This window comes from Vicugna pacos, chromosome 18 (genome assembly GCF_048564905.1).
Source record: "Vicugna pacos chromosome 18, VicPac4, whole genome shotgun sequence".
NCBI lineage: Eukaryota > Metazoa > Chordata > Mammalia > Artiodactyla > Camelidae > Vicugna > Vicugna pacos.
In genome coordinates this window covers 32,282,153-32,300,944 of record NC_133004.1, presented here as the reverse complement: position 1 = coordinate 32,300,944, position 18,792 = coordinate 32,282,153, and the positions used below count along the sequence as shown (strand labels likewise).

The 18,792-nt window shown below is 49.9% G+C and overlaps 1 long non-coding RNA gene across 3 annotated transcripts; it reads left to right on the top strand.

Moving 5' to 3' along the window:
• The first annotated feature begins 245 nt into the window (after window positions 1-245).
• LOC140686954 (uncharacterized) lies at window positions 246-15,971 on the top strand. 3 transcript variants are annotated; one of them, XR_012060960.1, is made up of 4 exons: window positions 246-388; window positions 14,180-14,373; window positions 14,742-14,916; window positions 15,536-15,971. It is a non-coding gene; the product is annotated as an uncharacterized lncRNA (long non-coding RNA). The 3 variants fall into 3 exon arrangements; XR_012060959.1 differs by lacking the exon at window positions 15,536-15,971 and adding an exon at window positions 15,147-15,341; XR_012060961.1 differs by lacking the exon at window positions 15,536-15,971 and adding an exon at window positions 15,147-15,341 and having other exon boundaries at window positions 14,707-14,916.
• Window positions 15,972-18,792: the final 2,821 nt, after the last annotated feature.

Below are 18,792 nucleotides of genomic sequence, written 5' to 3'. Positions count from 1 at the left end.
CTCAAGAGATCTCCCTTCCCCCCATCCCTCCTCTTTCCAAGACGGCTTTCGATGCAGGCAGCTTGTGTCTTTACAGGGTTAGGGGAGGGCAACCCTGCTCTTGTTTTGGACTTTGGGTCCGCAGACCAAAAGAACACTGTTAGATGGCCATGGCCCCCTGAGGACTGAATATCCAAAACCCACTCAATCCTGTATCTGAGGCTAAGTGCTTCTGTGTGCCACACCCCTGCCTGTGACATCTGGCTTTCACCATCCCCCACCAGGACACAGTAGGTGAAGTATTCATTAAAGTGGTCACTGGTTCCTGAAGCCTCCACCTTCCCGTCAGCAGAGGAGAAAATCAGAGTGAGTGGGCTTAACACTGCAGCACTGTTAGGTGCCACAGCAGGTAAGTGGGTGGTGGAGCTGCCCCTGCCGCCCCAGCCCTCCCAGTCTGGGGGTGGCCTGTTGCCTCGGGCAGGCCTGGGGCCCTGTTCTTAAGCCGTAGTTTCCCTCCCCCTACCCTGGGTACCCAGCTCAGGTGACCCTCGGTGGCCTCCCTCCAGTCTACCCAGGTCCGGGGTTTAGGGCTTCCCTCCTGGATCCGGGTCCCACCGCTCTTCCTGGGTGACCTGGCCTGGACTGTGGAAAAGGGAGTTGGCAACAAGGGGTGATGTCACAGTGAGGCAGAGCCGGGGCTCCAGCACAGAGGGGCCACAGTCCTGCCAGTCAGTCCTTGGGCAACATGCTGCCCACGGGAAGGCTCATCCCATGTGGTTCCCAAGGGGTCTGGTGCTCACTGGCTGGTCTTCAATCCAGCATTTGGATGTGGTGACAGTTGACAGTCCCCTCCCCTGGCCTCATGTTCCGTCTTCTCTCTCTCTCCGGCCCCTCTGCCCACCTATCCAGCCTCCCAGGGGCAGAGTTTGGGATCAGCGCTGATCTTGCATCCTTGAGGAGACAATCAGAAGAACCAAGAGAATTCACTTCTCTGGGGCTGGGGTGGGGGCACTTCATTATCACATCCAGTCTCTCACCTTTCAGTGCTGACGGGCAGGGCTTGGTAGGGACAGGAGGCTGCCCAGGGAGCCCAAAATCAGGCTTGGAACTCCACTCCCTGGAGCTGAACTCCAGCCCCTGATCAGTCCCACCTCTGCCTGCTTATAAAATCTCCATGTCTCCCACCACGCTCTGCCTCCTACTCCAGGAAGTGACTTGACTCTTCCAAATTGGAATCCCATGTGGGCGCATCTGATGGGAAGGACGTGAATATTGCCATTAAGGGATGGACTTACTGCATGAGAATTTCCCCCAGACACAAAGGATATTTAAAAGATAGCGAGCAGCTGCGTGTACTACCCATGCCCACTAGGTGGCAACATGAGCATTTATGGCTAACCTAGGACTCCTCCAGCTAGACCCACCCCAGAGACCACAGCCTCAGGTGTTAGGACGGGGCAACAGTGCAAGGGGGCTGGGCCTTCCTGGGAACCCCGCCCTCTGTCTTTTCCCTCCCAGTCCCAGGCCCCTCTGGAGGTGCCGTGGCAGCCAGAGAGGTGGGAGTCCGCGAGCTTCGTGGAACTCCAGAGTCCATCTGTCCTTGCTGGAAAAATGTAGTGCCAAGCCCCTCCACTACCAACCCCAAAGTAATTTAAAATAATAACAATGCCAGTACCTCAATAAAACTGGAGGGGAAATGAAAAAAAAACCCTCAATTCTATGTCATAGAATTAGTTTCACTATTCCAAAGTGATGCTACACATGTAGGTAGGCTGATTTCTCTCTCTTGTGCTTCTAAGCACAAGTCAGTCAGCCCAGCTGTGTGACCTCAGGCACATCACTTAGGCTCTCTGGTCCTCAGTCCTCAGCTATAAAGTGGAGTTAGTACACGTTCAGTTGTTGAAGGACCACATAAGACAATGGATGTAGACTGTTCAGCTTCAAGCCTGGGTTGCAGTAGTTGCTCAGTGAACAGTGGTCCTTTGGGTTGTTATTGATACGGGCTCCTTTGAGCTGTTGGGGTGTGTAACCCATAGCGCAGGAGACCTGGCTCTGGCAGGTCAGGAGCAGTTGGGGTGATTGGGGGTTTAGTTGATACTCAATCAGAAAAGTTGGGGAGAGCCTGAGCGAAGCATCAGGCACACGGGCCAGGTATAGACATGAGGCAAGTGTCAGGAGAGTAGACGGTCCCAGGCTAGGCCTAGGCATCTCCCCAGGTCCCTCAACGCTCTCCCCGGAAACTGGCCCCTGTGAGAGGTGGCTGGTTCTTCTCACTTTTGGACAGAAACATGGAGATGCTCAGAGAGGAACTGAGACTTGCCCAGTGTCACGGGAGAGTGGGGACGCGAGCCCAGGTGCGGTGGCAGCCTGCTGGTCAGCCCTCTCCTGCTGCATCTGACACAGAGGGGGCTCTTCCTGAGCACTCCTGCCCCGCAGTGCTGGCCCTGGGGTTGGGGGATGGTCTAGGCAGGTACAAGGGGGCTGGCGGACAGTGAGACTTCCCTGGGCTGTCCCTGTGACTGCTCCAGATCTTCTGCCCTACACTACTTCTACACGGCTGCCAGCCTCGGGACACAGCCTGTGCTTTTGACACACACATACATACCCATCTGGGAGAGCGGAGAACACATGACCTCCCCGGGGGGTATTGGCAACGGCCTCCCTGATCACAGCCAAGACCAATGCCCCTGTTTGACAGCTCGGGAGCCTGAGGCCAGAGTGGGGAACCAGACAGAGTGGAGGGGTCCCCATGGCAGTGGCCCAGGTCAGTGGGAGGAATAGGCCAGGGAGCTATCATTTCTTCATCACCTACTAAGTGACTGGCTTAGTGGGGCATTTAACTCACAATGGTATAAACATGAAATGGTCTCATTTCTTAAAAAAAGAGACAGTATAGCTGTGGACTCAGAGTTTTAACTGCACTAGGCACCTCCTCAGGCCCCAAGGAAGCTCTCTGCCCCTGCTTCTCTCTGATAGGGGCACCAGTGTGGATCCGGGGAGCCTCCAGCTCAGCCAACATCCAGCTGGCAAACAAGATGCCCTTCCTTGCAGGCATCCTGTCTGTCTCTATAATTCTCACAAGGCCTCCTCTTTCGAATGCGGGATCCTTGACAGCTTTGGTCCTTGTCTTCAGACCTTAGCTGCCAAGCACACAATAGGAAAAAACTCCCACTAGGCTGTACTTGAGTCAGATTCATGGGTGAGGGTTCGGCTCCATTAGCCAGAGACAGAGTAAGAAAGGAGCGCGGTCAAGGTGCCCATGGCTGTGTCTGCCTCTCTCCTTTTTCATTTCTTTGACAAACATTCAGTGATAATCTGTTACATCCTGGCTCCGCTCACAGGACTCATTAGTGAGCCACAGGCCTGGTCCTGCCCCCGTGTAGCTGGCCTTCTGGTGGAGGAGAGAGAAGACACCATAAATGAACCGCAGTCCTAAATGACTCAACATGGCCATGTTAGATAGTGTTGAGTGGAGGAGCTAGTGATGGGATGTGTGCACTGGATGAATGGTCGGTGGGCCTCCCTGAGGAGCCGACCTAAAGCTGAGAGTGCATGAGTCGCAGGAGCGGTCTTCGGGCAGGAGGAACAGCAGTGCAAAGGCCCTGAGGTAGGAATCAGCTACATGTGCTAGAGAACAGAAGGGAGGCCAGTGTGGCTAAAATTTAGACAGGGAGAGTACGGAGTTTCATGAGATGTTATATGATTATTTTAATCTGTACATGTATAATTTTGATATGAATTTTAAACAATAATTGAAAATCAACAATAGTGTTACCAAGTCTAAACTCGTTCTGCTTGCCACATGACAGACCAATAAATCCAGAGACAAGTTGTTGTGGCAAGGAATAATGACTTTATTCAGAAAGCCAGCAGACAAAGAAGATAGCAGATTAATGTCCTGGAGACCCATCTTCTCCGAGTCAGAATTCAGGCTCCTTTTATACTAAAAAGGGGAGGGGGTGTGGTTGGTTGTTGCATACTTCTTGGTGTGGAAATCCTTTGTTCTTGCAGCTGTCCTGAAAGGTCAGGTCATGATGTTCCTGTACACCTCCAATAAGACAAATGTCATTCTCTGTTCTGCAACTTTTTATCTTTATACGAATGGAAAAGCGCTACACCCTTTAAAGGTCAGAGCCCTGAGAATGGGCTCTCCTGTATATTTCAGGCTACAGGCAACATTCTTTTATAAAAGGTGCAGAACCAGCATGACTTAGCACAGGAGTCAGAGCATAGGGTTAGAAACAAAGGAGCAGATCTAATGTGGAGTCAGGTTTGCTCTTCCCTATTACATAAGGGCTCCCACCCCTAGCACTGCCCAGGTCGGATGGAGCTGATGTCCTGCCCCAGCTGCCTTGTTGGGCAGGGGCGTGGTCTCAGCGCTTCCTTTTGGCAGCCCTTGCTGAGGCTTCCATGCTCCCCATCCCAAATTCGGACAGCCCGAAACCTCTCTGCCCCTCGGGTCCCGCACGGAGAATAGCGGACGGGCACCAGTTGGGTGACTTCCGGCGCTGGCAGGCCCTGCCAGACCTCGCCACTGGCTCTGCCGCTTGCCCACGGGGTCTCTGACTGCAAAGGCTGTTTTCTGTACTAATTGACCTCCTTGAAAGTCAAAGCGGGTCGACCAGCTGGCCCCCTCCCGAGTGCCTCCAGAGCCTCCTGCTGTTGGAGAAAACGAGTTTGTTCAGCAGTCTGGATGAGGCTTAATTCTGTTAAAGCCAGCGTCCTCCCCTTTCCTCCTGTTTTAAGAAAGGCCCTGAGTCTGTGCAGGGAGGAAGCCGGGGGCTCCAGGGCTGGAGGATACTCTGGATCCCAGCTCTGCCGCCCACAGGCTAAGTGACCATGCATGAATCCCCTGCCTCCTCCGAATAATCGAGGGAGGGATGTTGATCTTAATAGTTCCGAGGGAGGGCTGTGTGGAATTCACTGGAAGTGTGCACGCTGAGTGCAGGTACAGAGAGAGAACCGTGGTAGGGTGAGTCCTTCTTGTTCTGTTGTGAAGGACCTGAAACTGAGTAGCCCCTTGCCCACAGTACCCAAGACAGTAGTCATTCTCCTTTCCTGGTCTTGTTCACTCCCCTCTGGCCACAGGGTGACCCCTTGCTTCTCCTTACATGCGCTGACATTCTTCTTTTTTTTTTTTTTCATTACAGTATAGTTAGTTACAATGTGTCAATTTCTGGTACAGCACGATGTCCTAGTCATGCATATACATACATGTATTCATATTCTTCCTCTTTTGGTTTCTGCACTGCTGTCCCCCCAACTCCAACCTTTGTCCCCCTCCCTTCCCCCATGTCTGCATGACTCTCTCCCTCACTTCCTGGGGTCTCTGCTAGTGTGTGTAGATTCTTGTCCGTCCGCTCCCCCGGCTTGAGTTTTCCTCGGAGCTCTTATCAGCATCTGACCTGTTATGGTTTTTTTGGGGGGGGTTGGTGGTGGTGGTTATCATCAGTCTCCCTTCAAAAGAATGGAAGATTCTAGAAGGCCAGAAAGCACTTGTAGTGGTTGAATTGTGATCCTCTCCCCAAAGTTATATCCACATCCCAGAAACTGTAAACATGATCTTATTTTTAAAAAGGGCCTTTGCAGATATAAAATTAAGGATCTTGAGATGAGACCACCCTGGATTACCCAGGGGGCCCTGAATCCAATGATGAGGGTCTTTACAAGATGCACGCAGAGGGGAAGGTGGGAGGCAGAGACTGGAGGGAGGCAGCTGCAAGAATGCCTGGAGCCACCAGCAGCAGGAAGAGACCAGAAGGATGCCCCCCACCAGCCCCCGGAGGGACCTTGATTTCAGTCTTCTGGCCTCCAGAACTGTGAGAGAGTACTTTTCTGTTGTTCTAAGCCCCTGGGTTGAGGTCATTTGTTACGGGCAGGCTCAGGAAATGGAAACAGCTCTGTATCGCCAGTACCCTGAGTGGGGCCTGGAATGTAGCAGAGCAGGGGGCAGCGGGCTTTCTCTGGGAAGGACCAGAGAGCAAACATCTGAGGTTCTGTTGGCCAGATGCCTCTCCAACTCTGCCTTGGAGCCTGATGGCAGACGCAGGTAACAGGGAAATGAATGGGCGTGGCTACATTCCAGTGAAACAGCATTTGCGGACACTGACATTTGAATTTCATATAATTTTCATGTGTCACAAAATATGATTCTTATTCTGATTACCCCTCTGACCATTAGAAAATGTAAAAGCCATTCTTAGCTTGTGGGTGGGACGCAAGCAGGTGGAAGGCTGGATCTGGCCAGTGGTCCGTGGTTGGCTGTTTCCTGTCGCAGGTGCTCGGCGGGGATCTGTTGAAGGATTGAAAGAACATCACAGGCAGCAGCTGGAGGCTCCAGTCAAGGAGCCCAGAGACCGTGATGAAACCGTTTATAGACTAAGCCCCCTGAGGATTAAAATAGACTTGGATTCTGGGGCCCCGCAAGCTGCTGAAAGCAGAGGCCTCACCCCAGGATTTTCGGCCTCAGGGAGGGACGAGTACATGTTAGGGCTGACAGGTCACTCAGATGCCTGGCTGGGGAGTCTGTTCCAAGGTCCTCAGTGCTGGTCAGTGTCCTGGTGGCTGGAGTGATGGAGGAGACAGAGGGAGGCCATGACAGCTCCCTTCAAAGATCGGATGTTGAGCTGTGGGTTTAGTGAGAGTGGATCCCAGGATAAAGTTCTGGTGGAGCTCTGGGGACAGTGGAGCTAAAATTCCAATCCAGTGGTAGCTGGAATTAGGCCAGGAACATAAATGAACAAAGTAGGTCTGATGTATAACAATAGGGAGTCAAGGGGGACTGTGGCAAAGTGGGGAAACTGTCTCCCAGCTGAAGCAATTACTTATCTCCAATCAATTTGGCCAGCTGGGACTGCAGGCCCAGTGCTGGCAGACTTTTAGGTTGTTTGTAAGAAGCTGGAAAATTGAATTGTTTGTATGCAATCTCCTGATTTAAAATCTTGGCTCAAGAAAACAAACAACAACAACAACAACAAAAAACAAATAAAAATAATTTAAAAAGCATGCAACAATTAAAGAATAAGTAAAAAAATAGAAAAACAAAAACCAAAAAATCTTGGCTTAAATTAAAAAAAAAAGTCATGCCAGGATCTGTCCACAGTTTAAGTGGATATTGTTAAACCCATCTTACGGTTCAGAGGGGCTAGGTTGCTTGACCAACAACACACAGCTATGAGACAGCCAATCTGGGCATGGGGGACCTCACAGTCTTCCACGTGGGGGCCCTGTGTGGCCCCATTCACGGGATGGAGAGGGAGGGGCTCAGAAGATCTCTCCAGCTAGGGGGGCTGGGTCCTTGACGCCTTCAGTCAGAGCGGGCAGGAGGGGGATGCTCAGGTTCCTGGAAGGACAAAGCCACACACGATCCTCCTTCTTGGTTGATGGAGAAGTGGCTGGGCACACACTCCCATGTCTGATGGAAGTGGCTGTCACTCATGTTTGCGAAGGAGGCAGCCCTTCTGTGAAGAAACCTTGGGAAATCGGATGGGACTGCCGTGGCGGCACTCTTAGGGGCCTGGGAAAGCATGTCGCATGCGATTAGGGGATGAAAGTTCCCCTTCCCCTTCTGCAAATCTCCGTCTTGTCTTCGCTCTGTCATTTCACAGTTCCATCAGAACCGGTGACTGTGATGGTGGAGGAGGATTTGCTCTTAATGGGTCTGCCCAGAATTGCCTTGTTTTCTTGCCGTCAACAAACTATATCCCTTAATAAAAGTTTCATGACTCAATTTAGTGAAGGAGGCATGTAATCCCAGCCCCTTCTGCCCTGATCTCGAAGATTATCTCTGGCAGTGGGTCCCAGGAGCGTTCTTGTGTTTGACACAAGTGCCATTTCCAGGGTCATTGTCTACCGAGATCGCCAGGGCACTGGCAGGCAGATGGAGACACCCACGCCCTGGGAGGACCTCTTGGCCACTGCCTCCATCCGCCCTCTTGTGGTGGTCATTGGCCATTTGGGCTGTCCGGAATCCATTCTTGTGTCTGCTCTAATCGCCTGTGGGGATTGTTTGCAGGCCTACCAGCCCTTTGCAATAACACCCCAGCAACAGATCTGGGCAGAGGTGCTTAGACCAAGAGAGTGCATGGGGTTAACTCCGTGTGAGTGCTCAGGAGGCTTTGTGTCTTCCACCTTTGCCTCCTAAGACCCCGAGACTGCGGTGCAAAACGAGAGCCCCATCTAGCTGACCAGAGGGAAGGGCTCACGTGGGGAACTGAGGCACCCTAACCAGCATGGTGGCAACTTCCAGGTGTGCAAGTGAGGTCGTCATTGATCCCCTGGCCCCAGTCAAGCCATCAGAAGACTGCGGCCCTTGAATGATGCCGAGAGAGAGAAGCATAGCTGCCTAGATTCCAACCCACAGAATCATGAGGATAAAATTGCTGCTAAGTTTTGCGGGTTTGTTAGACAGCAACAGATAATGGTTGTAGCCACGTCTCTCTCTGTCTCAGGCATGATGTTTGGGCAGGGACTGACCCCAGATACAGCTCCAGGGGCGAGTCCTGACCCCCTCCACCAATCAGAGCATCCCATTCTCCCTGTCTACAGTGAGACATCAGGAACCATTTGGCTTCTAATAAAGATAAATTTCTCTGCTGTCTAAGAAAGAGCTGATGTGGTGTGAGAATGTGAGGTCAGGAATCATGGCAGCCATCTTGTGGCCTGGGGAGAGCCTGGAGCTTCTGGGGGACTTTCAGGTGGAGCCAGCAGTTGGAGAGATGAAGCTAACACAGTAGGAGGTAAACCAGAAGCCTGGAGAGGATGCACGTCCTTGACATCTTTGAGCTGCTAGATCAAACTACCCCTGAAGCTAGACCTCCCCCCGGGGTTTTCAATTATACAAGCCAATGAGTGACCTTTGAATGCTTTAAGCGAGCCCGAAATGACACATTTCCCTCTAAGGTGTGGCACAAGTACACCCAGGGATATACTTACAGATTCTTTATAAAAGAAATTGGGGCCTGTGTAGACCAAGATGTATATTAACAGATGTGCATCGGAGCATTGTTCCTATTGAAAAACTAGAAAAATATATAATTGCCAAACAATAGCTGATTGTTTAAATACATTTCGGGACTTGCATACGGTGCCATACTTCTGCACCCACTAGAGTACAGTGGAGGCCAGCAGATCTGAACTGAAGTCTTGACGGTGTGTGGCCTCTGTTTCCTGTGTGACCCTAGACTAGTTGTGTAACTCTCCTGAGCCTCAGTTTCTCCCTCTGTAGGACTGGTACAAGGGTATTCCCCACCTATAGGATATCTATGAAAATTAAATGAAATATGTGAAGAGCTCAACACAGTGCCTGGAACATTCCTAAATGTGTAATTAATAGTTATGATTAGCAATAATAATGGGCTGTGATCATGAGATGATTTCAAATGTAAAAAGCTGGATAGAAAACTGAGCACGCAGTGTAATTCAATTTTTGTAAAATGTATGTAAAAATTTGCATTAGAATACTGAAATGTCCACCAAAATGAATATCAGCTAATTGTGAAATTGCAGGCAGGTTAAACATTCTTTACACTTTTTTGTATTCCCTAAATTTTCTGAAATACATTATCTTTATAATCAGAAGAAAAAGCTATGAAAAAAGAAGGAGGGAAAGAAGGAAAAAAGGAAGCAAGGGAGGGGTGGAGGGTGGGAAGAAGAGAGCTCGTGGATGATAAAACATTTCCAAGACGATTAAGAAGCACATTTTCTATGCACTGGTGTTGCACTGTTGACCAGGCGTCAGGCAGCCCTGAAGATGGCCCCAGTGATCTCTGCCTTCTGTTCTTCACATTTCTGAGTGGTCCTCTCCCACGTTGGATAGTGCTGACCTGACCTGCATAACCCATTGAATAGATGGAAGTGAAGATGTGTGGTATCCAAGGCCAGATCATACAAGACACTGCAGCTTTCACTTGGCTTTCTCTCAGATTCCTCACTCTGGAGGAAGCCAGCTGCCGCATTGTGAGGACAGCCAAGCAGCCCTATAAGACAGGCCAGTGTGGCAGGGATTTGATGCTTTCTGTCGACAGCCAGCATGAAGCTGAGGGCCCGCCATCTGGGAAGTGGATCATTCGGCCCCAGTCAAGCTTTCAGAGACTGAATCCCTAGCTGGTATTTTAACTGCAACTTCATGAGAGACCCTGAGCCAGCAGCATCCCAGTGAGCCAATCCTAAATTCCTGACCCAGAGAAACCATGAGACAATAAATGTTTCTTGCTGTTTTGAGCTGCTGTGTTTGGGGTGACTTGTTACACAGCACAGATGACGAGTACACCTGGAGAGAGGAGTTCATATTTATCGAACACGCATCATTCCAGGGATCCCCCAAACATTTTGTCATGTCACCATCTCAACATGAAGCCCTTCACCAACACTCATGTAGTGTTTATTATAAGTCAGGTATCGTTGGGAGCATTTCATATATTGCTTATTTAATTCTCACACTAACTCTGTGAGATAGAAGATATTATTCTCATTTTGCAGATGAAGAAGTTGAGACCCGGAGAGATTAAATGGCCAAGGTTACACAGCCATTGGTGAGAGAACCAGGATTTAAACTCAGATGGTTTGGCTCCGGGGTCTACAGGCTTGCCCATCAGGCTATTTTCAGAGAGAACCCACGGCCCAGCAGTTAGAGCAGCTGGATGTCCTTATGCGTTCCCTTGCTTTCTTCCTCCTTCCCCATCACAAAATGTAAAGACATATTTTACATCTCTGGGAGATATATTGGCCATTTTTGCTTTTGACACACTTTTTTTTCTGTCGATCCTGTATGCTTTGTTTTCAGAGAAACATTGTGGGTTCTGGCGGGGAGACGCCTCTAGTTCATTTCTTCTTCTCTTCCTGGTAACCTGGTCTTGCTGAACTGGATGGTGGGGTCCACCAGGAATTCCCATCTGGTTCTTTCCTCTTTGAAGACATGCCACACAAAGGTCAGCAGGGAGAGGGCTTAGGGCTGGATATATGAGAGAAATAGCTAGAATATATCAGTTCGTCTTGTTCCAAAAGTGCTGTAGCAAATGACCTCTGCACCCCCAGCCCCAAGTCAGTGTCTTGAAGACACTCATTTGTTCGCATAGACCTGTGGGTTGGTCGGTTGACTGATTTAGGTTGGACTCGGCGAGGGAGCTCTGCTGGTCTTGGCTGGTCTTGTCACATATCTGGGAATCACTTGAGGGACTGTCAATCAGATCCTCCTCCTGAGGCTGGCGGTCTAGCCCAGGTGTGTCCTTACCATGGCAATGACAGACATGCAAATGGAAATGTGTAAGCTCTCATGAGGCCTACACTGAGAACTGAGCCAGTAACATTTCTAACTTCATGCTATTGGCAAAGCTAGTCACATGGCCAAGTCCAAAGTCAAAGGGCAGGGAAGCAGGCCCTGCCCATGTGGAAGGGCAGTGTGAAATGGCCCAGGGCACAGATACAGGATGGATAAAGAATGGAGGCCAAGGATGGAATCGACCCCATTTGTTCATCTCAACAGCCTACATCCATCCATCGTGCGCCCATCTTTGGTTCACTGCGCAAACCCTGGCCAAGCCCCTTCCTGAGTCAGCACTCCCTCAAGAGTGTTGGCTAGGAGGTGGATTTCCTCTTCATAATATCCTTCACCCAGTGAGGGGGCTCTCCCTTCCACTGAGTTGAACCCCCTGCTTGGCTCGCTTCACTCCTGGGGAGGCAGGGAGGGAAGACCCACCACTGTTCTTACTGCTGTTTCTCCATGTTTTGCTGCCTTCACCCTTTTTAAGAAAACCCTATTTCAATTCAATGGATTTCTTTTCTAGCCCAAACTCCACACAATGTGACATAAATATCTTCAATTAGAAAAACCATAAGACAAACAAATAAACAAAAACTTCTCCTGACCCACAGAGAACAGAGTTAGCCACGCAGAGAGTTCGTGGGTGGAACTTCCAGAGACGACAGCTGCCAGGTCAAGGCATCCCAGGCCATAGGAACTAGAGTCACACCCCTGGGGTGGAACCCTAGCTCTGCCATTGACCTTGCAGGGCACACTTCTTTCAGCCTCAGTTTTCTCATCTAGAAAATGGGGCTATAAGGGTACCTGCCTCATGGGGCTGTTGCAGGAAGAAAATGAAAGTCGTGTATATGTAGGTCCAGGTACACTGTGTGGCACATAATAGATGCTCATTAAATTGTCTTTCTCTTTGCTTTACTTGGGAGACTAAACCAATACAAGGAGCGTCATGCAGATGTGTGTGTGTGTGTGTGTGTGAGCATCTTCACTGGTTAACAGGTGGTGTGGTAAAGAGAAGAGGCTCCAGAAGGTGTGTCTCGGTCAGAAACCTCAGGAAGATGTGAGCACAGGCGAGAGTCACCCTTTACCGCTGAGTCCTGTGTCCCTCACCTTCCATCAGAGTGTGGGACTTGGGTGTCCCTTGCAGGCTGTGCCGAAGCCACAGGTCTGGACTCAAGTCCACTAGAAGCTCAGGGTGTCTCCTGGGTGGTGGGGGAAGCTCTGGTTCCCAAGTTTGAGAAGCCCCATATTCTCACATTGGTGGCACTGCCATCCCCCAGTAACAGTCTCCCCTTTGCCAGTCTCATCTGTCACGTCACAACAACCGTGTCCTCAAAATGCCTTCTGGTGGGCTTCTCCCAGTTTTGCCACGTCTGTGCCTCGGTTTCCCTATCTGTCAACAAGTCTAGAACCATACCTGCCTCAGAGGGTTATTTGTGGATGTAATGAATTAATCCATGGAGCCCCTCTTACATAGCACCTGACACAGGGTCCATGTTCTCTATTATCACATTTATGATTTGTATTATTACTGCTAAGGACAAGATCTTCGCAAAGAAGACTCTTCAATGATACTTTGTTATGAGATGGGGAGGGACCCCGAGTGTGACCTTAAACAACTGCTGAGCCTGGAGATGAGGCTCATGTGCTTCTTTTGTGAAAAAGACAAGCACTCACATCCCCTGACCTCTTCTTGGGTGCCACATGACTGTCAACTACTTGTCCCCCCCAAAAACAAAGCACCTAATCTGCTCCTCCAAGAGGAAGGTAATTTTTAAACAGTGTGAGAGAATGTAACCGCTTTTTGAGAGACACTCGTGTTGGAAAGAGCATTTTGAAAGCAGATGTTTGGAAATGTTTCCATTGTTATGAGCTTTTATTGCCAAAAAGCAACGAACGTGTGTTTCCCTTAAAAACTCTCCAAGTCTGCACACTTTGAGAACCTAAAAACAGGAAGTTCCGACCAATTTTAAAAAGCTACCAAAAGAAACTTTCAGGGGGTTTTGAATCCATTTGTTAAAAATACACGGATACCAATCTTCTGATTTGTTTGCAAGACTCAATGACCGACATCAAGGAAGATGGGTGTATATCAGCCAGATTTCACCAAAAACGGTTCCCCATCTTGAGAATGGGACTAAAATATGAATATTGATATTTAGAAAGCACAGTCCATGAGGTGCTTCTTCCATTTGGATTTATAAATCCAAATTTCAGCACTGTTTTCAGCTCTAACCGCCATTCAGATCAAGTATGGAAATAACCCTACATAGAACTAGACTCATTTATTCATTTAATGGCAGTACCGGGGATTGAACCCAGGACCTTGTGGATGCTAAGCACATGCTCTGCCATTGAGCTGTACCTCCATCCTAGAAATAGACTTTTGAATCACCATCTGGTAGAACATTAACCCATACTTAAAAAAAGAGAAAAGTATATGCAATTGCATTGCTAGCTGTAAAAAAAAATATTACTAAGAATGTTTAAATAAAGGCCAAAAGGTCTATTATACTGTTCGTAAATAAAATAAAAACATATAAATACAATGTTTGTTTAATCTATGTCCTTGAAAAGTTTCTAGTTTTTATATATGCTTTATACTGTTTGTAATATATTTCTGCATTATTATGTAATTTATAAATATTTATGCCCAGCTGGACACCTTTGCTCTTAATCACTTAATCGAGTCCCAGGTGTCCCTCAGGTTGCTCTCCTGCAGTTTTCGTTTCCTGGTGGTGGGTGGATGGGGAGAGAGGGGGCTTTCTTCTTGGTCCCGGGAGCCAAGGCCTGTGGCTCCGCTCTCAGCCCCTAGAGGGCAGCAGAGGGAAGCAAAAAACAGTTTGGAAAAAACCACTCAGATAAACAGCCCAGGAAGAGCTGGTTCAGGAGAACTTAAAATGCCTGTTTTCTCTCCAACCTTCCTCATTGTCCCGCCTCAAGACAGTAGTAAAACAAACCAGCTACAGCTCCTGAGGACTGGGAAAAATCCCGAGGACTGGGAACAAGGAGGCGAGTTTGCGCCGTGGGACTTTCACCTGGGCACTAAATGCACCTGGAGACCACAGAGAGTCAGCCCTGGACGCCGAACCCAGCCCTGCTACTTCTTGAGCTTCAGCTTCTCCAGCTGAGATCGAGTAAGGATTCCATAAGGGTTCAATTATATCCCTTTGGCCAAAGTGCTTGACATGCCTTCGGTCCCAAAGAAATGTTCCCAGACCCTTTCTTATGATTCATTTATGCTCCAGCCCCTAAGACCCTCCCTAGCCTGTCATCCAGAGGATGTCACAGCTGATGGTGGGGACCCTTGTGAGGCTCTCCTATCCAGGCCTGGCTCCTTTCCCTCCTGCCCGGGACGTCAGAGCCAAGGCTGATTTGCCGGTCACCCTGTCGCTGTGGTTTCTGAGCACATTTTTGAGCAGATGTCCTGGAGTACGTGTGTGCCCTGGCCTTGTTCTCTGTGAATGCAGCCAGGTAGCAAGTCCAGGCTTCCTTCTCATCCCAGAGGAGGCTTCAGTGCTCCGCATGGACCACAGCACGTATCTTCTGACACATCTCCAAGACGCCTCACCTCGCAGCCACCTACCCCACTGACCCCTGGGCAACCTTCCAGAAACACAACCCTGGGCATGTCGTGTTCTTAGCTCCCCAGTCATCACTGGATCCTCTTCGCTGATAGGGTAAGATCTAAGCTCCTAGGTTGATGTTCAAGGCTGTAGGATAGGCGTTCTTTCCAATACACCCCTACACCTAGTGCTCAGAGCCTCTTCTATGTGCCCTCAGTTTCCTCATCTGTCAAATAGAGGCAGCTAACCCCTTGCAGGTTGAGAGTGACAGGGGATGGAAGACTCTTCCTGTGGTGAGGATGCTCAGCACCTGATGATGTCCCCTTCCTCTACTCCATTTACAGATAGGAAAACTGAGGCTCTGAGAGACAGGTGTGGCCCAGATATGGCAGAGCCAGGATTAAAATTCAGATCTTCCATCCTCCATTCAAGACATCTGCTAACACCTCTCAGCTCAACTCACCCTCCTCAGCGAGGCCCCTGGTTGCTGCCTCTCGCGTCCTGTTTCACCATCTATGATTATCAAATTGACTAGCGGTTTCCTTGTTCATTATTGTCTCCTTCTCTAGAACGTAAGCCCGGTGAAGGACCTGGTTGGTCTTGCTCACTGAATGCCTGGCACAGAGCCAGGGCCTGATAAATTCTTCTTGAATAGTTGTTGGAAGCACTAAGACAGTTTTAGAGAAACTCCAGCTGATCACTTGCTAATGAAGTGGGTTTCTTTTTCCTCCAGAGAAGCCACCCCCTGGGACTTCTTTGATTGCACGGAGCTCCAGGGTCCCTTCTTCCCCGGGGAAGACTGGCCCTGAGTGGCAGGCAGCCTCATGTTACACACACCAGCAGTGTGAGGCCGGCTTTCATGGAAGCCCTGGAGAAGCATCTTAACCAGGGAGTAAAGTGTGTATTCGGCTTAGATACCTTGGGAGTAGATGTTTAAAAAAATCTCACCGGTAATTGGAAATTGGCTAATCCCTCGCTGTAATTAGGAGGGCCTGGAGGCCGGGGATGCTCTGGTTTCCCAAGCTTTATTTCAAAGGTTTAGAAAACAGGAAGTGACTTAGGAAGCCCAGAAGCTGGTGAGAGCCTTTGCAGCAGCTGACTCCAAATGGAAACCGAGATGCATGTGGGTCATGTCCCTTCAAAGCATATTCATGTTTTCTGCAAAGTATGAATTTCATTATTAATAGCAACAATTTTTCTGGTCAATTTTGTTGAATATAAAAAGGGTGCAATTCCCAGCTGCACGGATCCATGAGTTTTTATAAACTGCATGTACCTGTGTGACCAGCCCCCAGAAGACCCCCCCACCCCTCACCCCACACCATGGCCCCTCCCGGACACTACTCCACCTCCCGACTGTAATCATCATCCTGTCTTTAGCATCATAGATGGGTGTTATCGGAAATGTTTAGGGCCTTGGTTCCAGGTTCTCAAATTCAGATGCCCCCAGGGGTCCCTCAGCTGGTATCCCTAACGATGGAAGGGCCCCTTGGGACTATGGCCTCTCCTGCCCCCATGCGGGGACATCTGCCAGTGGTTGCCATGCAAAACTGCAGGCCCAGTGTCGGCAGGTAATTTGATCTTGCAGGAGAAGCTGGAAGTCTAGATTTTTACACAAAATCTCATGATTACTGAATGTTAGCAACTCATGAAAATTTAACACCCTGTGGAGGCCAATTCCAATCAGGCCAAACAAAGCATGCTTGTGGGCCAAACGTGGCCTTGCAGACTGCCGGTAGGGGGGACTTCGAGGGACCCCCCCAGGCCCGTGAGGGAGACAGGTGTCCACAGACATCACAGCTCAGAGTGGGGGTGACAAAGGGCTGGATGGTAGGGGCCAGAGGCAGACAAGGCTCTGCCGTGCGTGGAGCGATGTTTAAACAGCACTTTGAAGGCCGCACAGGATAAGTGCAGCAAGGGCGTCCAGGCCGAGGGCAGAAGGAAGGCAGAGGCCTGGGGCCTGTCCCAGCCCAGGGACATGAGGAAGAGGGAAGTGATGTGGTGTGGTGGTGGTGTGGGAGGGGCAGGCAGAGGGGCTGAGATGTGGGCAGAGACAGCTGCATAGGACCTGGAGAGGCAAACTGGGGCATCTAGACTTTGGGGAGTGCTTGGAGGAGGTTACGTGGAGGCGCTGGGCTTATCTCCCAGGCAGCAAGTGCAGGGGAGGAGAGCTGGTGGGGGGGAGCTGGGGAACAGCGGAGAGATGGGAGGCCTTGGCCTATGGCAGCGGCTGAAGAGGAGGGGGAGGGGTTTGGGCCCACATGTCTGGCCTCCTAAACAAACCCCGCCCCCACCAACCCCAGACAAAGACCCTCCTTGACCAAACCTTAGTCAGGCTTCTCTGAGCCCTCTTCTCAACAAGGCCCTGCCCTTGGATTCTGTCCTTGGCCTGCGTACTTCATTTTTAGCAAGAATCCTATTGGTTCAGTTTAACAAGAATCCCTCATTTTCAAAACCCAGTCAAACCTCTCATTCCCAACTCTGGGTATCTTATCCTCCCGGGCCACCTTCAGCAAGAATTCTGTCAAGTCACTTTAGCCAGAATCCTCCCAGCCCTGGTGTTTCCTCTTAGTAACTGTCCATCCACTGACCCCCTCCCTGCTCCCTCCTCTTGTCCGGGTTATTTTCAGAGTTGAGGGTGATCTCTCTCTCCTGGGGCAAAACTTCTGCACTGGTGCCTGAGTAAAGGCTGCCTTCCTGTCTTAACAAGGGTCAGGAATAATTTTTCTTTAACACCTGTCCACACCCAAGGTAATTCCAACTGAATCACTCTTTGAGGATAAAAATACCCATCCTATCTAGGGGACCTGCTAATGAGTTTGGATTCATTTCAGAAAGGGTGTGTAGACACATGCAGTGGCTCCCTCTGGTGGCACATCTCTGACCCCTTGCCCTTAGCTCCAGCTTGAGTACAAAGCCCAGGGCAAAATCAGTCAGAACTTCAGATCTTCTGGGCCATCCTCAGCCCTACCCTCCACCGGCTCCTCTTGAGGCTGTCAGACACCTCAAAGTCATCTTTCACGTCCCACAGCTGATCCTTGAACAAATGCTGCTGGATCTGCTTTTAAAATCAATGCAGATGCAGCCTGGTCTGCACCAGCCTGGTCTAAGCATTATGTGCCCGACTTCACTCACTAGCCCCCAGCTGGTCTCTGGGTTTCTTCTGTTCTTAACCCAGCATCTGGAATGGTCCTGGTATACTCAAAGTCAGATGTGTCTCTCCTCTGCTCAGAACCTCTCCAGGTTCCCATCCTACTCTGAGTAAATGCCAGGGTCCTTATAACAGACTCCAACCCTGTGATCTGTCCCCTCCCCCCATCACCTCTCTGGTCTCCCCCTGCCCACTCAACTCTGGCCACACTGCTCTCAGCCCCCCCCCCACCTCAGGGCCTTTGCACTGGCTGCTCCCTCTTCTTGGAACCTTCTTTCCTGGGGTATCTCCATGGCTTGCTCCCACCCTCCTTCAAGCCTCTGCTCCAGTGTCACCTTCCCAGTGACCTGAAGCCCTCATTTAAAAATCACAATATGCTACCCTCACTTCTATCTCCTTCCCTGCTTTATTTTTCTCCCTGGCCCTTAACACCTGCCAACTCTACAATGTACTTATTAATGCTGTTCATGCTCTTTTCTCCCTGGTGATGAGCATCCAGTAGGCGCTCAGGGAGTAGAAGAGTGTCTTAGATGGAAATTTCAAACTCCTCTGTGCTTTCTCTTGGTATTTCTTAAGAGAGTGTGGTCTCTGAGACATAAGTCACTTGGGCTCTCTGCATCTGGATGCCCAGGACAAGGTTCCCAACCTGTAGGTCTCTGAGTCCTGCCCACATGTACACAAACCACTGCCTGAAGCCCCCATCCAAGGGATTGGTTTTCAAATGTGTACAGATACTCCTCTGATGAATAGTGCATGCCTGTTTAGAAGTGTTACTGAATTCCTTGTAGCTGTTTGCCATGATTTATTTTCTCTGTCAACCAACACCCTCAGTGCCACCA